Source organism: Erinaceus europaeus, chromosome 22, assembly GCF_950295315.1.
Source record: "Erinaceus europaeus chromosome 22, mEriEur2.1, whole genome shotgun sequence".
NCBI lineage: Eukaryota > Metazoa > Chordata > Mammalia > Eulipotyphla > Erinaceidae > Erinaceus > Erinaceus europaeus.
The window spans coordinates 15,708,644-15,725,275 of NC_080183.1; the positions used below are offsets into that span (position 1 = coordinate 15,708,644).

The following is a 16,632-nucleotide window of genomic DNA, read 5'->3' on the forward strand; positions in this document are numbered from 1 at the left end:
GTTAAGCGCAGGTGGCGCAAAGTGCAAGGACCAACATAAGAACCCCGGTTTGAGCCCCCGGCTCCCCACTTGCAGGGGAGTCGCTTCACAGGCAGTGAAGCAGGTCTGCAGGGTCTGTCTTTCTCTCCTCCTCTCTGTCTTCCCCTCCTCTCTCCATTTCTCTCTGTCCTATCCAACAATGATGACAACAATAATAACTATAACAATAAAAAAGGTTGACAAAAGGGATAATATAATATAATAAATAAATAAATAAATAAATATAAAAAAATTAATTCATTAGAAAAACAAACTTTCACATCTGAGGCTCCCAGGTCTGAGGTTCAATCACCAGCACCACCATCTAGTCAGTCTCTTATCTGTCTCATTAAAATAAAATAAATAATATATACACATGTACTTTAATAGAATCTTTATATTAAAATTTATTAATGATATAGATACAGAAAGAAACTGAGCAGAAAAGGGAAGGGAGAAGAGAGAGGAAGAGGGAGGGCTTGCAGCTTCACCAGTTGTGAAGCTTACCACCCCCAGCCCCCATAGGGGGTTTGAACCCAGGTCCTAGCACATAGTAACATATACACTCTACTGGGTATGCCACTACCCAGTCCCCATATTTTTCCCCTTTATTGGGGAGATTAATGATTCATAGTCAACACTAAAATACGGTAGTTGGTACATGTGTAACGTTTCTCAGTCCAATATTTTTTACAAGGATTTGTATTGTTGTTCTCTGGGAAGGAATCATAGCCTCTCAGGTTCAGAAGAGATTTTTATTAATTTAAATTTTATTTTATTTGATAGAACAGAGAGAAATTGAGAAAGAGGAAAGATTAAAAAAAAAAAAGGAGAGACACCTGCAGACCTACTTCACCACTCATGAAGCTTTCCCCCTGCAGGTGGGGACCCGGGCCCTGAACCTGCGTCCTCATGGTCCCCAGGAGAGATTTTAATGAACAGCTCACTGCCTCCTCCGTCAGAAGCAGCACTGCCCTCTGACGGTCCCCTAACTGGCCGTCAGCCACAGCTGAGCTTCCAGTGTTGGCGGACACACCTTGCCCCCTCACCCCGGAGCCCCCCCTCCAGCCTTGGATCCCTCTGACAAGCAGAGAGCACAGAGCCCACCCCTCGTCTGAACGTTTGGTCAGATGCACTCCTGTTGTGAGCACCACGAGGGTGAGGCAGCACTGGGCCGCGAGCACGGCTCCCTTCTGGCTCCCAGTACTTGGGGAGTCCTCTGCTGAGTCACCTGCCACTCCAGCCTCAGTTTCCCCTGCTGTCAGCAGCAGGGAAGGGACCAGATGAACCTGAAGTTCCCCTCTGGCTCTCACCCTCTTTTCTTTTCTTCTTTGTTATTTTTTCGATATTTTTAAATGTATTATATTATTGAATAGAGACAGAAAGAAATTGAGAAGGGAGAGACAGAGAGACACCTGTAGCCCTGCTTCACCACTCGTGAATCTTTCCCCCTGCAGGTGGAACCAGGGGACTGAACCTGGGTCCTTCAGCACTGTGATGTGAGCACTTAACCAGGTGCGCCACCGCCCAGCCCCACTGACGCCCTCTCCATCCCAAGATGAAGTCCGCAGTGCAAACTCCACCTCCCTCGGGCTTTCTGTCTGGGGCAGAGGCTCACTGCAGACATCTGGGCTCCCCAAAATGGAAAACGTGGTGAACTCCATCACCACATGGGTGGCACAGAGCCTCTGCATTTGGGGGGGACTCAGGCGCATTGGTTTGAGTCCAGGGGTCTGAGTGTCTCCAGCCGGGAGACCCCAGGGAACGTCATCAGACACCCAGAACTGGAGACAAACTCAGACTCTCAGCCTTCGTTTTCAGTGACGGGGGAGAGGGGATGGTGGATAGTGGTCTGACCTTTAGTTTCTCCTCAACAGTTTGACTCAATCTCAGAATTCTCTTTGTTTATTAATTTATGTTTGACAGAAACAGAAGAAATTGAAAGGGGGAAGGTAGCGAGAATAAAAAAGAGATCCCTGCAGCCCTGCTTCAACACCCATGAAGCTCCCCTGCCTTTGGGACTTGGTGAGGGTGAGGGTGAGGGTGAGACCGGGCCTGGCCCCTGGATGGGAGCTATCCCACCCCCAGGGCCCCTCTCAACCTCCTGTTTCAGAAATGATCATTCTAACAGCCCAAGGCAAAGAGACTAACTGTACTGTTTCCGTTCTTTTTCTTTATTTTTTTCTTTTGTGGACATGTCTGGGACTTCACTGTGCTGGTCTGGTTTATTCAGATAGGGAGAGATAGAGACAGAGGAGAAAGAGAGAGAGAGAGAGATAGACAGACCACAGAAGCAAGACTTCCTTCAACACAGTGGGGGCCAGGTTCAAACCTGGGTCATCCACATGACAATGCAATGTACTGTCCAGGTGAGCTATTTCACCAACGTTCTTTGATTTTTTTTTTTTTTTTGGCCCCACCAGGGAGGAGAAACGGGCATGGGGGAGGGGCAAAAAGAAGTCGGGGAATCCTTGGGACTTGCTTCTGGGGCGCTGAACTCGCAGCTTTGCCCAAGCTGACTTTAAGCCGACCTTCAGCGGCGCTTCTTAGCAATGTACACCGGGCGATCGCTGGTAAATCTTTATTAATTTTAATTGGCGGTGCCCATTTATAAGAACCATTAAAAAGGATAAATTGAGCCCATCCGGCGTAATGTCTTCTGTTAATTAGTTTGTCAGCACTGTTTTAATATTCCCTAATGACTTCATATTTCAGAGCTGACATGAAAGGAGACGCCGAGAGAAAGGAAATGGTCTTATCACCATGTGCTGGGACGTTTTTCCTTTTGGAACAAAAAGTGTCCTTCTGAGCACTGACCAAGGTTAGATGTCATTTCCTTCTCCAAGGTGGGTGTTTTGGGGGGACTTCTGAGGCCCCCAGGTCTGCATCCAAATCCTGGATGAAATCCCGTTCTTTTCTCTTCACCTGACTCTTAGCTACCACTGGTGTCCCCCACTCGTTCTTTCCTTCCTAACTTCCTTCCTTTCTTCCTTCCTTCCTTCCTTCCTTCCTTCCTTCCTTCCTTCCTTCCTTCGCTCAACAGATATTTATTGGACTCCTCAGAGCCGGGAGAATGAATTCGAGCCAGACACAGATGCTCTGCAAATTCAAAAAAATCTCAGTGCTTCTCATCTCCTCCTCTATCCCACAAAAAGCTGTTTCTCATAAATTCAGAACCATCAGTTTTGGTTGGCAGGAAACAAAATAGGAGAGAGAGAGACAGAGAGAAAGAGAGAGAGAGAGAGAGAGAGGAGAAAGAAAGACACAGCGTGAAGGTGGGATCCAAGCAGGGTCAGTTTTGATCAAAGTCTCAGGAAAACTGACAGCAAGGAGGGAGCACGCGTTATAGAGGAAGGTAGAGGAAGGAAACCAGACTCCTCTCTTAGCATCTGGGAATCTTAGCCACTGGTGCTGGCACAAGACGGAGCACTGGATACCAGGAGCTCACACAAGTCACACTCTAAGTGAGCAGAAGGCGGGTGATATGTGGTGGAAGGTTTCCTGAAGTCTCTCTGCCTTGCTCTGTGTGAGGTGGTGTGGAGAAGAGGGTGGGAAGGCAGGAGTCGCAGCCACTCAGCTCTTGGGTGCCATGTCACCTTGGATCCCCAAATACTGTTTTCAGGCTTAACTGGAGGACCGTCCCAGAAAGCACAGTGAGAAATCACAGCTTACAGCCCAAGCTGACATGAAGAATGAGAGAGCTGAAACTTCTCCCAGTTCTGCTACAAGCTCTTTGTCAACCGAATTATGAGGTAAAGATAATGTTGATCTAATCACATCCGACAAGCAATTGGCTGGAAAAAAATTATGAAAAATTATCTAGAAGACTCTTTGAAATGTGGATTTACACTCACTGTTAACCACAGCTAGCTCATCTCTGGACAGGATCTGGGCCTTCAGATACTAACTAGTGATTACGGGAGGAATTTATTCTTTCTGGATAAATAAATAGACACAATTTTGGAAGCATTCTCAGTGATTAGCCAGGCCACCATGTCAGTCTGGAGCCCATTCACGTGGGGGACTCTTGAAAAGTACTTAATCTAGAGACTTGGCTGTTTGATCTGTAGAATAGCACCTACACTGTAGAGTCACTGTAATGACTAGATATCAGAGACTGACACTGGCTGTAGGTACATCACAGAAGTGGTCGTCACCACCTTCACCACCATGATCACCACCATCTGCAACACCTTCAACACCACACAGCACGTGGGAACCCTGTTGGAAAGGGAAGTGGGTTTTCTTTCTTACTTTTTCTTGTGAGGGGGTGGAGGGGTGGTTGAAACCCTTGTTAATGGCACCACCACCATCATCATCACCAGCCTCAGTATCACCACCACCAGTACCACCACTGTCAACACCACCACCATCACCACACCATTGCCACCCTCATCATCACCACCACCACCACCACCACCAATACCACCACCACTGTCTCCATCATCACCACCACCACTGCCATCACAACCATTGTCATCACCATCACCACTGCCATCATCATCTTTTTTTTAATATTGTGTTTATTTATTCATGAAGAAGACAGGCAGAAAGAGAAAGAACCAGCCATCACTGTCGTACATGTGCTGCTGGGAATTAAACTCAAGACCTCATGCTTGAGAGTCCAGTGCTTTATCCACTACACCACTTCCTGGATCATGGACCATCTTCTCTCTTTCTTTCTTTCTTTCTTTCTTTCTTTCTTTCTTTCTTTCTTTCTTTCTTTTCTTTCTCTCTCTCTCTCTCTTCCTTCCTTCCTTCCTTCCTTCCTTCCTTCCTTCCTGCCTTCCTTCCTGCCTGCCTTCCTTCATTCCTTTCTTTCTTTCTTGCCTCCAGCTGCTGATACTAGGACTCCACCACTTTCCTTTTCATTCGATAGGACAGAAAGAAGTTGAAAAAGGCAGAGGAGAAAGAGAGAAAGAGAGAGACCAGCAGCCCTGCTTCACCGCTTGTGAAGTTTCCCTGCTGCAGGTGGGGAGCCGGGGCTCGAACACGAGTCCTCGTGCTGGATGCGCCTAACCGGGTTCTCCACTACCCGGCCCCTCATCATCATCTTCTTTACCACCGTCACCATCTTCGTCACAGCCATCACCAGCACCATCAGCACCGCTGTCTCCCCAGTCCGTAACACAGTTTGCGGCAATCACCGTAGACAAGAAACACAAAACTGAGTCAACCAGGGTGGTGGCACACCTGGTTGAACACACGCGTTACAGTGTGTGAGGACCCGGGTTCAAGGCCTCAGTCCACACAAGCAGTGGGGCAGCACTCGGGTGTCTCCTTCTCTCTTTCTTCCTCCTCCTCCTCCTCTGGCTTATGGTGGTGCGGGGATTGAACCTGGGACTCTAGAGCCTCAGGGAGGAGAGTTCGCTTGCATAACCATTATGCTATCTACCCCCACCCCCATCTTTCCTTCTCTCTTCTGTTTTTCTCTCAATTTCTTGCTGTCTCTACCCAAAATAAATATTTAAAAAAAACTTTATCATGAAAGAAAGGAAGGAAGGAAGGAAGGAAGGAAAGAAGGAAGGAAGGAAGGAAGGAAGGAAGGAAGGAAGGAAGGAAGGAAGGAAGGAGACAGCCAATAAGAGTTTCTCGCAGGGCTGGAAGGTCTCTGAATGTCCCTTCTTGGAAGGGCTTTTCCCATCCCCTCCACTGCCTGCGTGTGGTAGAGGGCCCAGCAGCTGCGGCTGGAGGCCACACTCGGCAGAAGGCAGCCAGGGTGGAAGGCCGTCTAGAAAGCGCCCGGGCAGGCTCAGAAGATGGGCAGAGCCACCGGGGCGACCCCTCCAGGGGAAGTCTGGCCACTTCCTCGTCTTCTACCCCCCATGCAGTGCGCTTGGAAGCCGCATTTTTTTGAGTTCTTACAAAGCTGGCTGCCTTAGGGAGCCCCCTGCTGGAGACAGACGGGCACCAGGGAGCCCGCACCTTAGTCCCTGCCACACCTGAGGAGACATGGCCGAGGCCAGGTGGAGCGGGAAGCAGAGGAGGGCGGAGGAAAAGGCATGTGACTTAGGGAGGCAGAGCCTGAGGGTCCTGTTAACGTTCCCTGACTCCCCGCTCAGCTGAGCTTGGGGTGTGTGTGTGTGTGTGTGTCTATCCGATAATAAAAATAAATAGTAAATTAATTTTTTAAAGACTTAAAAAAATTTAAACTATTTTGGGAAGAATTATTCCTGGAAGGGTTTTCCTGTTTGTTGTTTGTTTGTTTGTTTTGCAAGGATGAAGTGGACTGAGGCCAGGGGACTGTGGGTGTGATGACACTGTCGTGTTGGCCACTGCCGTCTATGGTGTCACTTGTTATCCCCAGATTCTTGTCTGTGGAAAGTCCACTGATCCAGGCCGATTTTAACTGTACTTATGTATTGGCTAGAGACAGAAATGGAGAGGTGAGGGGGAGATTGAGAAGGAAGGGGGAGAGGGGGCACCTGGTTAAGCGTACATAGTACTATGTGGCAAGACTTGTGCAAAGACCTGGGTTCGAGCCCCGACTCCCCGCCTGCAGCGGGGAGGCTTCACAAGTGGTTAGACAGGTCTGCAGGAATCTATTTGTCTCTCTCCCTCTCTTTCTCCCTCTCCCCTCTCAGTTTCTCTCTGTCCTATCCAGTAAAATGGGGGAGGGAATAGCCACCGGGAGCAATGGCGCCTTAATGTTGGCACCGAGTCCCAGACAACCCTGGAGGCAAGATAGAGAGAGAAGGGAGGGGAGGACAGAGATGGAGAGAGACACCTGTAGCCCTGCTTCACCACCCGTGAAGCTTTCCCCCTGCAGGTGGGGACCAGGAGCTTGAACCCGGGTCCTTGGGCACTGTAATGTGGCTTAACCAGGCGCACCACTGCCTGGCCCCTTATTAATGAAGAGGAAAAGCAAGGGGACGAAACCACTCTGGTACATGCGGTACTGGGGCTGGAACCCCAGACCTCCTCGCTGGAAGTTCAAGGCTTGATCCACCGTGTCCCCACCTGGGCTGCCATTGCTGACGGGTAACAGCTGAAGGCAGAAGTCACACCCCTAGATAGATGCCAGGGCTTGGGGCTGGGGACACAGCATCATAGCTCAGCAAATAGACTCTCCCGTGAGGTTCTGAGGTCCCAGGTTCAATCCCCAGCACTACCATCAGCCAGAGCTGAGCAGAGCTCTGGTAAAAAAAAAAATTAGGGAGTCAGGCTGTAGCGCAGCAGGTTAAGCGCACATGCCGTGAAGCGCAAGGACTGGCTTAGGATCCCGGTTCGCGCCCCCAGCTCCCCACCTGCAGGGGAGTCTCCTCACAGGCGGTGAAGCAGGTCTACAGGTGTCTGTCTTTCTCTCCCCTTCTCAGCCTTCCCCTCCTTTCTCCATTTCTCTCTGTCCTATCCAACAACGATGACAGCAACAACAGCAATAATAATAATGACAACAAAAATAAAAATTAAAAATTAATTTAATAAAATTAGAGGGTGTGGTTAGGACTGGAATGTCGTGAGCTACAAATTCCACGTTCCCTGCTGCAGCCCAGCACACCTGCCAGGACCAGCCCTCAGGAAACGGCTGCCTTTCCCTCAGCCCCGCAGCTGGCCCCCCAAAACCACAGCCCTGCAGCCCACCACCCCTCCCCTACTGTCCCATGTCCTCCAGCCTGGACACACGGCCGGCCAAGTCCTCCTGCCCGTCCCTGTGTCCCAACACAAAGCCTTCCCACACGACAGGGCAGAGCTCTGCGCCTCCAGCTCTGCTCCGAGATGCTCCAGTCAGAAAACGCCTGAATCCGCAATCCAGCCTTAGTGTCTCTCTCAATCACTGTCCTCCCACCCCCACCCCCACCCTTCTTTCTGCTTTTTTATTTGCTTCTTATTTTTTAATTCTTTTCTAAATTTTTTAACATTTATTCCCTTTTGTTGCCCTTGTTGTTTTATTATTGTAATTATTGTTGATGTCATTGTTGTTGGATAGGACAGAGAGAAATGGAGAGAGGAGGGGAAGACAGAGAGGGGGAAAGAAAGACAGACACCTGCAGACCTGCTTCACCTCCCGTGAAGCGACTCCCCTGCAGGTGAGGAGCCGGGGGCTCGAACCGGGATCCTGATGCCGGTCCCTGCACTTGGCACCACCTGCGCTTAACCCGCTGCGCTCAACCAGGTGTACCACCACTCATGCCCAAAGCCTTTCTTTAAATAAATAAATATAATATTCTTTATTTTATTTCAAGTTAGCCAAGACACTGAGTGTTGTAACTTCAGCACCATTAATGACCGCAGCCTCCACCCCTCCCTCACCCCCAGTGGCCACACACAAAGGGGAAGGCAGACAGAAGAGACGACCGGACTGAAAGCACTCAGAGGTTGAGCAGAACTATGACACACCTGACCGCGCTAGGTGACGGGCTTCACACTTTATTCCCTGACTCCCACAGTTGTCAGGGAGAGGCTGGAGGAGGGCAAGGGAGGGAGGGAGAGGGGGAGAGACCCCAGGGCCCGGCTCAGCTCTGGCTGATGGTGGTGCTGGAGGTGGAAGCTGGGGCCTCAGCGCCTCAAGCATGGAAGTCTTTTTGCAGATTCACTATGCCGCCTCCCAGCCCTGCTCCCTCCCTCAGTTTTAAGCTGAGAAGTGGCAGCCCAGCCTGGCTTCCCGAAGGCCAGTTCGCCTTCGTCCCTCAAGGCTCCAGACACTGTGGAGATGGAGATGGGGGTGGGGGGACTCTTCCATCTGGAGTCACAGGCTGTTGGTGGCCGGGCCAGATGGGAGCAGGGCCCCGGAAACAAAGCTTCCCTTTGAGCTCGGAACAGAGGGCTCTGGTTCACAACGGCCGGAAGATGGAGGCCGGACGCTTCGTAAAAGTCCAGGGCAGGTGGCTGGCTGGTGGCCGAGCCCTGAATGCCCAGACAAGGAGCTCCCTTGTCGGACGGGAACAGGCCAGAGAGGAAAAAACACAGCCCCCCTCTGCCCCCGCCAACCCCCACCCCCAGATGGGAGCAATGTCCCCCATAATGCACCAGGACAGGGCTGTCACCTGGCCAACCTGGAGAATGTCACCAGTGGCGACTGACCTTGTGACACAGTCTCTTTCTCTCTCTCTCTCTCTCTCTCTCTCTCTCACACACACACACACACACACACACACACTGGGGCAGGTTCCAAGTTGTATTTGGGGAGCTGGAGCTGTGGAGGAGAGATTTTGTGTTCACTGAAGCTCTCAGTTTCTGGTTCGCAGGAAGGTGGGCTCTAGGGCACAGGAGCTGAACGCTATCTGCCCCTCAGTCCTCAAAGCTAGCCCACCCCACTTCCCATCTAGATGACAAACTGTTTTGTTTTGGTGTTGTTTTTATTTTTCTCAGAGCCCTGCTCGGCACTGGCTGATGGTGGGGCTGGGAATTGAACCTAGGACCTCAGCACTTCAGGCAGGAGAGTCTTCTCCAGAGCCACTGTGCCGTCTCCCCTGCCCAAACCTCTGGGCTCTTTTCTGGTGCTTCCATGAAATGTAGCTGTTGGACACAGATACACGTATTTTTCAAATGTCTGTCTTAGAGCAGTCAAACGGCTGGTCCCCCCACACACACACACCAACGGGAAACTTTTGTGAGGAAACTGGGCCTGCAAATGGCCTGTGCCCCTCCAATGAGGGATGGTCAACTGGCAGGAGACACTGGCGGGGACAGAGCTCAGGTGAAACGGGAGCAGTGGGGCCATCTCCCAGGCAGTGGACAGCAGAAGGCCCAGCATGAAGCTTCCACCCTACAAGTGGAGACCAGGGGCTTGAACCCGAGTCCTTGGACACTATACTGTGTGCGCTTAACCAGGTGTGCCACTGCTCGACCCTGTTACTGTTTTTGATATTGAGAGGGAGAGAGAGACAGAAGGAGCCCACAGCACAAAAGCTTCCTTCAGTGCGGTGGGGGCCAGGCTTGAGCCTGGGTGCGCACACAGCCCGCAGTGCCCTGTCCAGGTGTGCTACCTCGCCAGCCCTGCACTCCTTATTACTCTGAGAGACGGGGAGACGGGCAGGGGGGAGAGACACCACAGCGCCCCTCCACCGCCCACAGAACTTGAACCTGGGGCCTCATGCACAGCAGGGCATGTGCTCTGCCAGGTGACCTGTCTCCCAGCCTCTGATTTAAGCTCTTTGTGAGCGGAGGTTTAGTTTGTCTGTTTGTTTTTATCTGGGATCCAGACATGTTTCTGGAACCCAGGGCTGTGAGGGGGACATGGGAAGGCCTGCAGCGACAGCCAAGCCTTGGCCCCTCCCTCCACTCTGGAAGTTTATGAAGAGGAAGACACTGGACATACCTGTGTTTTTCCAAACTAGACAGCACAGGGTATAATCTAGGCTGACAGTAATAGCAACTCCATCCCCAAGAAAAGACATTCAAAGGGGCGGGGTAGACAGCCTAATGGTTCTGCAAAGACGCTCTCATGCTTGAGGCTCCAAAGTCCCTGGTTCAATCCTCTGCACCACCACCAGCCAGAGCCGAGCAGTGCTCTGATCAAAAAATGAATGAATGGGGGGGGGGCTGGGCTGTAGCGCAGCGGGTTAAGCGCACATGGCACGAAGCACAAGGACCGGTATAGGGATCCCGGTTTGAGCCCCCAGCTCCCCACCTGCTGGAGGGTCACTTCACAAGTGGTAAAGCAGGTCTGCAGGTGTCTATCTTTCTCTTCCCCTCTTTTCTCGATTTCTTTCTGTCCTTCTTCTTCTTGTAGCATTTGCCCTTCTTCCGTAGCCAGTCAACAGGTCAGGTTGAAAGCTGTCAGGAGCTGCTTGTTGCTGGCTTTGAAAGTGACTGGGATCCATGTGGATTCAGTCGGCTAGGAAGGATCGTCAGTTTCCCCAATGAATGGGTGCTCACGGGATGCACCACGGGAAGGTCGATCCAATGCTCTCTGTCCTATCCAATGGCAACAACAACATGAGCAACAAAATGGGAAAACATGGCCTCCAGGAGCAGTGGATTCATAGTACAGGCACCGAGCCCCAGCGATAACCCTGGAGGCAAAAAAAAAAAAAAAAAAGAATGAATAAATGAATGATGGATAGATAGCTAGATAGAAAGATAGACACACAGACAGGGCTGAGAAGACATAATGGTTATGTGCAAAGGCTTTCAGTCCTGAGGCACCAAAAGTCCCAGGTTCAATCCCCAGCACCGCCATCAGCCAGAGCTGAGCAGGGCTCTGGTAGCAATCAGTAAGTAACTTATAGGCATTGAAGTGCCCTTGTGATAGAGAAACAGTACGCAGAGGCCGACTGAGGACAAGTGAGAGCCCACACCCCCGTCCAGCCCGCATGGAGGGATTCTGAAGTCACCGGAGGTGGGGATGACAGTCCTCTAGACTTAATTGCAAGACTTTCTCCAGACAGTAAAGCAGAAAGCAGGTAATTAACTTCGTTTTGAAAACCCCTCCCCTGAAGAGAAAACGCCTCTGAGAATTACGTTTGCAGAGACATTCAGACACTTGGTTTCTGGTGGTTTTTTTTAATTCATTGCAAGAAACACACATTTATTTTAACTTTGTTTATTTACTTATTGGATGGAGACAGAGAGAAATCAAGAAGGAAAGAGGAGATACAGTGGGAGAGAAACTTGCAAAGCTTCCCCCAGCAGGTGGAGACCGGGGGCTTGAACTCAGGTCCTTGAGCACTGTAACATATGTGTTCAACCAGAGGCACCACACCTGGCCCCATACCACATGTTCCTTTGTAATTTTAGTTCCACTAAGAATGTTTGGAAACATAAGGGCCAGAGACAGCTCACCTGGCAGAGCAGAGCACACACTGCCCAAAAGATAGAGTGTATTTGAGCCCCCAGCACCACCTGGGAGGACCATACACAGCACCAGGGGAAGCTCCATCAACAGCAGGGTGGAGCTGTGGTGTCTCTCGTCCTCTGTCTTCTCATTCTGTCTCTATCTGAAATTTAAAGGAGAGAAATAAGTCTGCCAGAAGCAGTGGAACCATGCAGGCATGAGGCCCTGGGAGGAAATAAAGTTGGCAAAGAAAAAAAGAGGGGGCCAGGCGGTGGTGCACCCAGTTAAGTGCATATAGTACTAAGCGCAAGTACCGGTGCAAGGATCCCAGTTCAAGCCCCCGGCTCCCCACCTGCAGGGGAGTCGCTTAACAGGCAGTGAAGCAGGTCTGCAGGTGTCTGTCTCTCCCCCCTCTGCCTTCCCCTCCTCTCTCCATTTCTCTCTGTCCTATCCAACAACAACAATGACAACAATAACAATAAATACAACAACAATGGCAACAAAAATGGGAAAAATGGCCTCTGGGAGCAGTGGATTCATAGTGCAGGCACCGAGCCCCAATGATAATCCTAGAGGCAAAATGAAATAAAATAAAATAAAATAAAATTTTACACTGATCTGAGATAACAACTAAGCACCACTGATCATATCAACGTGGAAAGCTAGTCTAGATGACCATAAGGCTCCTATTTCTGAAATTATTGATTATCCAAGATGGGCAGACAGGCAGCAAGAAATGACATCAGAGACCAAGAGAAGGAGTTGGCCTGGAATTTTTTTTTTTTTGCCTCCAGGGTTATCACTGGGGCTCAGTGCTTGCACTACAAATCCATTACTCCTATAGTCATTTTTTATTTTTTGGATAGGACAGAGAGGTTGAGAGGAGAGGGGAAGACAGAGAAGGCTGGAAAGACACCTGCAGACCTGCTTCGTAACTTGTGAAGCAACCCCCTGTAGGTGGGGAGCCCGGGGCTTGAACTGGGATCTTTAAGAGGGTCCTTGCGCTCATTCCATGTGTGCTTAATCCAGTGTGCCACTGCCTAGCCCCCTGGAATAAAGTCTTAAATAAAAAATTAATAATAATAATAATAATAATAACAGAGCCTGCATTTCACTCCGCAGCCACCAGGTGGCGACAGAGGGCGAAGCTCAGACAGAAGCTCAGCCCCACACTGGCCTGGGTGCTTTATCTCCCCATAGTCCAGCAGCAGGGCCCACCTCTGCCCTCCCACCTGCTCAGGAATTCTGTCTGCAGGAGACATTCTGCCCCAGCAACCTTGGGGACAGTCCCGGGCAGGGCTGGTGCTGTCACCTGCCACCGGCTGAGCGTGGGCGGGTGGTGACTGAACCCTGAGCCCAGTGTCACCAGCATTCTCCCGCCTCCTGCCCGACACACGCAGCTGGCATCTCGCCGGCTCGGCCCAGACAGAAGTCTCCGGAATATCAAGGGGACTTGCCAAGCTCCCCACAGGCGAGCAAGTGACTTAGGGGTTACTGCACCCCCCCCCCCCGTTCTAGTCCTAGGCCCACCCCATGGGTGGGTATTACTCACTGCAGGTGGTGGTGTTACTCACTGAATCTGCAAATATTTACTGAACGCCCACCGTGCGCCAGGAGGTATTTTAAGCAGCCAGCCCACGACTCAGCAAAGAACTGCAGCAGCTGAAGCCCCGCCTTCTTCTTCTTTCTTTCTCACCGTTTTCTTGGGGAGGGGGCAATGGTTTACATTACAGTCCCTAATATATAGACACAGTCTCTCATCTCCCCCCAACAGCCATCTCCAAAACACTCTCAACTTAGGTAAGAAGCCACCATCCTGTACCAGGACCCCAACCCCCCACCCCAGCCCCAGCCTCCTGCCTGCCCTCCCTCCCCAGAATCCTTTGCTTTGGAGCAGTACACCCCCACCCTGTCCGAGGTCCGAGTTTCACTCTGCATTTCCCCTTCCTGTCCTTGTTCCTATGATTCTCACCCAAGAGTAAGGTCAGGCCGTCTTCATGCTTCTCTTTCTGGCTGATCTCACTTAACATGATTCCTTCAGGTTCCATCCAGGATGAGGTGAAGAAGGTGACTTCTCCATTCTTAGCAGCTGAAACTGCTGGCAGGGGGTGGGTGGGCGGGAGTGACCTGCCAGTCGGGACAGAGAGGGGCAGCAGCAAACATGACCTTCCGTTGTGGATTAAAAGGGTGTTACAGAGGCCGTGTGGTGACACACCTGGCTGAGCACACGTGTTACAGTGCACACAGACCCAGTTCAAGCCCCTGGTCCCCACCTGCTGAGGGAAAGTTTTGCGAGTGGTGAAGCAGGGCTGCAGGTGTGATACAAACAGCTCTGCTGTTCTGAGAAACATGCCTTAGAACCAAGCTAGGAGCCCCCAGCCTGGTTGCAGCCCCAGGCCCCACCCCTGCCCACCCCACCCCCACCCCGTGATTGTCTTCTGCACCTCCTCCTCCTTCTAGCGTTTGCCCTTCTTCCGTAGCCAGTCAACAGCGTCAGGTTGAAATCTGTCAGGAGCTGCTTGTTGCTGGCTTTGAAAGTGACTGGGATCCATGTGGATTCAGTCGGCTAGGAAGGATCGTCAGTTTCCCCAGTGAATGGGTACTCACGGGATGCACCACAAGAAGGTCGATCCAGTGCAACCCTTCTGCACCTCCAAGAGCTGGAAGCAGCTCATCCCCCGCCCAGAACTGGGGCTCAGCCTGAAGCAGGCATTGAGGACCCTCTGCCCTCACCACCACATGCTCCCAGGACCTGTCTATACCCAGCCTTTGTGTGGGAAAAGCAGACCCAGCCTGGGGCAGGGGGCGTCAAAGCTGGGGAACAGGAGGGGGGTCTAACGCTGACTGGCTGTGCAGTTCTTAGCAAGGCCGCCACCTCTCTGAGCCTCCAGTCCCCCCAGTGAAGCTGGCTCCTCCCCACTGGGGTGCCCGTCCAGTGGCCCCAGAAACCAGGGCCACCCCAGGCCTCGTCGCTGGTGAAGTTAGTGTCATAGGACCACACAGGGAACAGACAGCTCCTGAACGCAAGCTTCACCCCAATGAGCACCCCAATACCCACCCCGACAGCTGCCCCAGGCCAGGCTGCCCAGGAAGTCCGGGCGGCGACTCCGATTACAAAGATACAGGGCAGCTGGGACAGAGACAGCGAGCACAGGATAAGCGGCTGAATTGGGGCGTCTGAGGAGGCCGCCCCTGGGGCTGCACTGCTCCTCGCTGCCTTCCAAGCCCCACGGGGAAAGGGGGCGCCACCTCGTGCCTGGCCATCCCCAAGCATCTGTGCCGTCCAGGGACAGAGCTGCTGGCTGCCGGGTCTGGGGGCCCTGGAGTAGGAGTCCCTGAAGCTGATGCACAGCCCAGGAGTGTCCGGGGGCTGAGGGGACAGGGCACTGCCTTTACAGACTCTGCCTTCTGCTTTCTTTTTTTCCTTGTTATTAGATAGGACACAAGAATTGAGAGGGTGCACATAGTATGAAACACAAGGGCCCATGCAAGGATTCAGATTCAAGCCCCCGGCTCCCCACCTGTAGGGGGGTTGCTTCATAGGTGGTGAAGCAGGTCTGCAGGCGTCCATTTCTCTATTCCCTCTCTCTATCTTCATCTTCCCTCTCAATTTCTCTCTGTCCTAGACTATTAAAAAAAGAGGGGGGATTGGCCTCCAGGAGCAGTGGATTCATACTGCCATCACTGAGCCGCAGCAACAACCCTGGAGGCAAAAAAGAGAAAAAAGTTGATAGGGGAGAGGGAGAGAGACACCTGCAGCCCTACTTCACCACTCAGGAAGCTTCCCCCCTGCAAGTGGGGATCAGTGGCTTGAACCCGGGTCCTTGAGCTCATCGTCACACAGCCTCCTCCTGCTGTCCTACAGACACCTCCGGCGTGGCTGAGCTGTGAGTTGCAGACACTACACACAGTCTGAGGCAGGCAGCAGGGATTAAAGGCAGACGCTTCTTGATTCAAAATGACTCAAGTTCCCTCAGAATTGAGGAAGGGCAGACTCACCCTGAGTCAGGCTTTCAGCTGATCTGAGCAAGACACTTCCCTGGGGGAGATCAGGCTTTCAAAAAAAAATTATCTATTAATGAGAAAGAGAGAAGGAAGGAAAGAAAGAAAGCATCTCTTTGGCACACACAATGCCGGGGATGGAACTCAGGGCCTCATATGTGGAAGTCCAATGTCTCTGGGCCTTAGTGAGGTCAGATTTTAGGGGTGTTCAAATCCAGCCACACACCAGTTTCTCCCAAATATGGCTGTCTGAGCCCTGCCCAAACCAATGTCCCCAGAATCTCTGCAGAAGTGGCTTTTCAGGGTCCTCAGTGACACTGAGGAGTCCAGTGGGCCAGGAGACCCCCAGACCCCTCCCCAGGCCCCTGACAGACACAGGACACAGAGCAGGCACGCAGCAGCCACTCACAGGTGTGAGTCAAAAAGAACAAACAAGCAAACGCAGAGACTAGAGACAGCTCACTCAGTAGAGCACACTTCCCGCCCGCTCCAGGGTTATCGCTGGGGCTCAGTGTCTGCACTACAAATCCACTGCTCCCGGACGCCATTTTCCCATCTTGTTGCCCTTGTTGTTGTTATTGTTATTGTTGCCACTGATGTTATTGTTGTTGGATAGGACAGAGAGAAATGGAGAGAAGGGAAGACCGGGGGGGGGAGAGAAAGACAGTCACCTGCAGACCTGCTTCACCGCCTGTGAAGTGACTCCCCTGCAGGTGGGGAGCCGGGGGCTCGAACCGGGATCCTAGCGTGGGTCCTTGCGCTTTGTACTATGTGCACTTAACCCGCTGCGCTCCCACCCGGCCCCCAGTAGAGCACACATTCAGCCAGGCACAAGACCCTGGTTTGAGCCCCAGCTCCACGTGGGACAGGTGCTGTGCTGTGCTGTCTCTCCCTTC

General features: G+C 51.9%; 1 long non-coding RNA gene across 2 annotated transcripts in view; it reads left to right on the forward strand.

The window, feature by feature from the left end:
- LOC132535454 (uncharacterized) overlaps positions 1-16,632 on the forward strand; it is an 81,520-nt gene that overhangs the window by 38,481 nt on the left and 26,407 nt on the right. The window contains exons 3-5 of one of the 2 annotated variants that reach the window (XR_009547264.1): positions 2,734-2,839; positions 3,641-3,770; positions 9,328-9,588. This is a non-coding gene — a long non-coding RNA (uncharacterized LOC132535454). Of the gene's footprint in view, positions 1-2,733; positions 2,840-3,640; positions 3,771-9,327; positions 9,589-16,632 lie in introns of those variants that run through there. The other variant, XR_009547265.1, reaches the window with a different exon arrangement.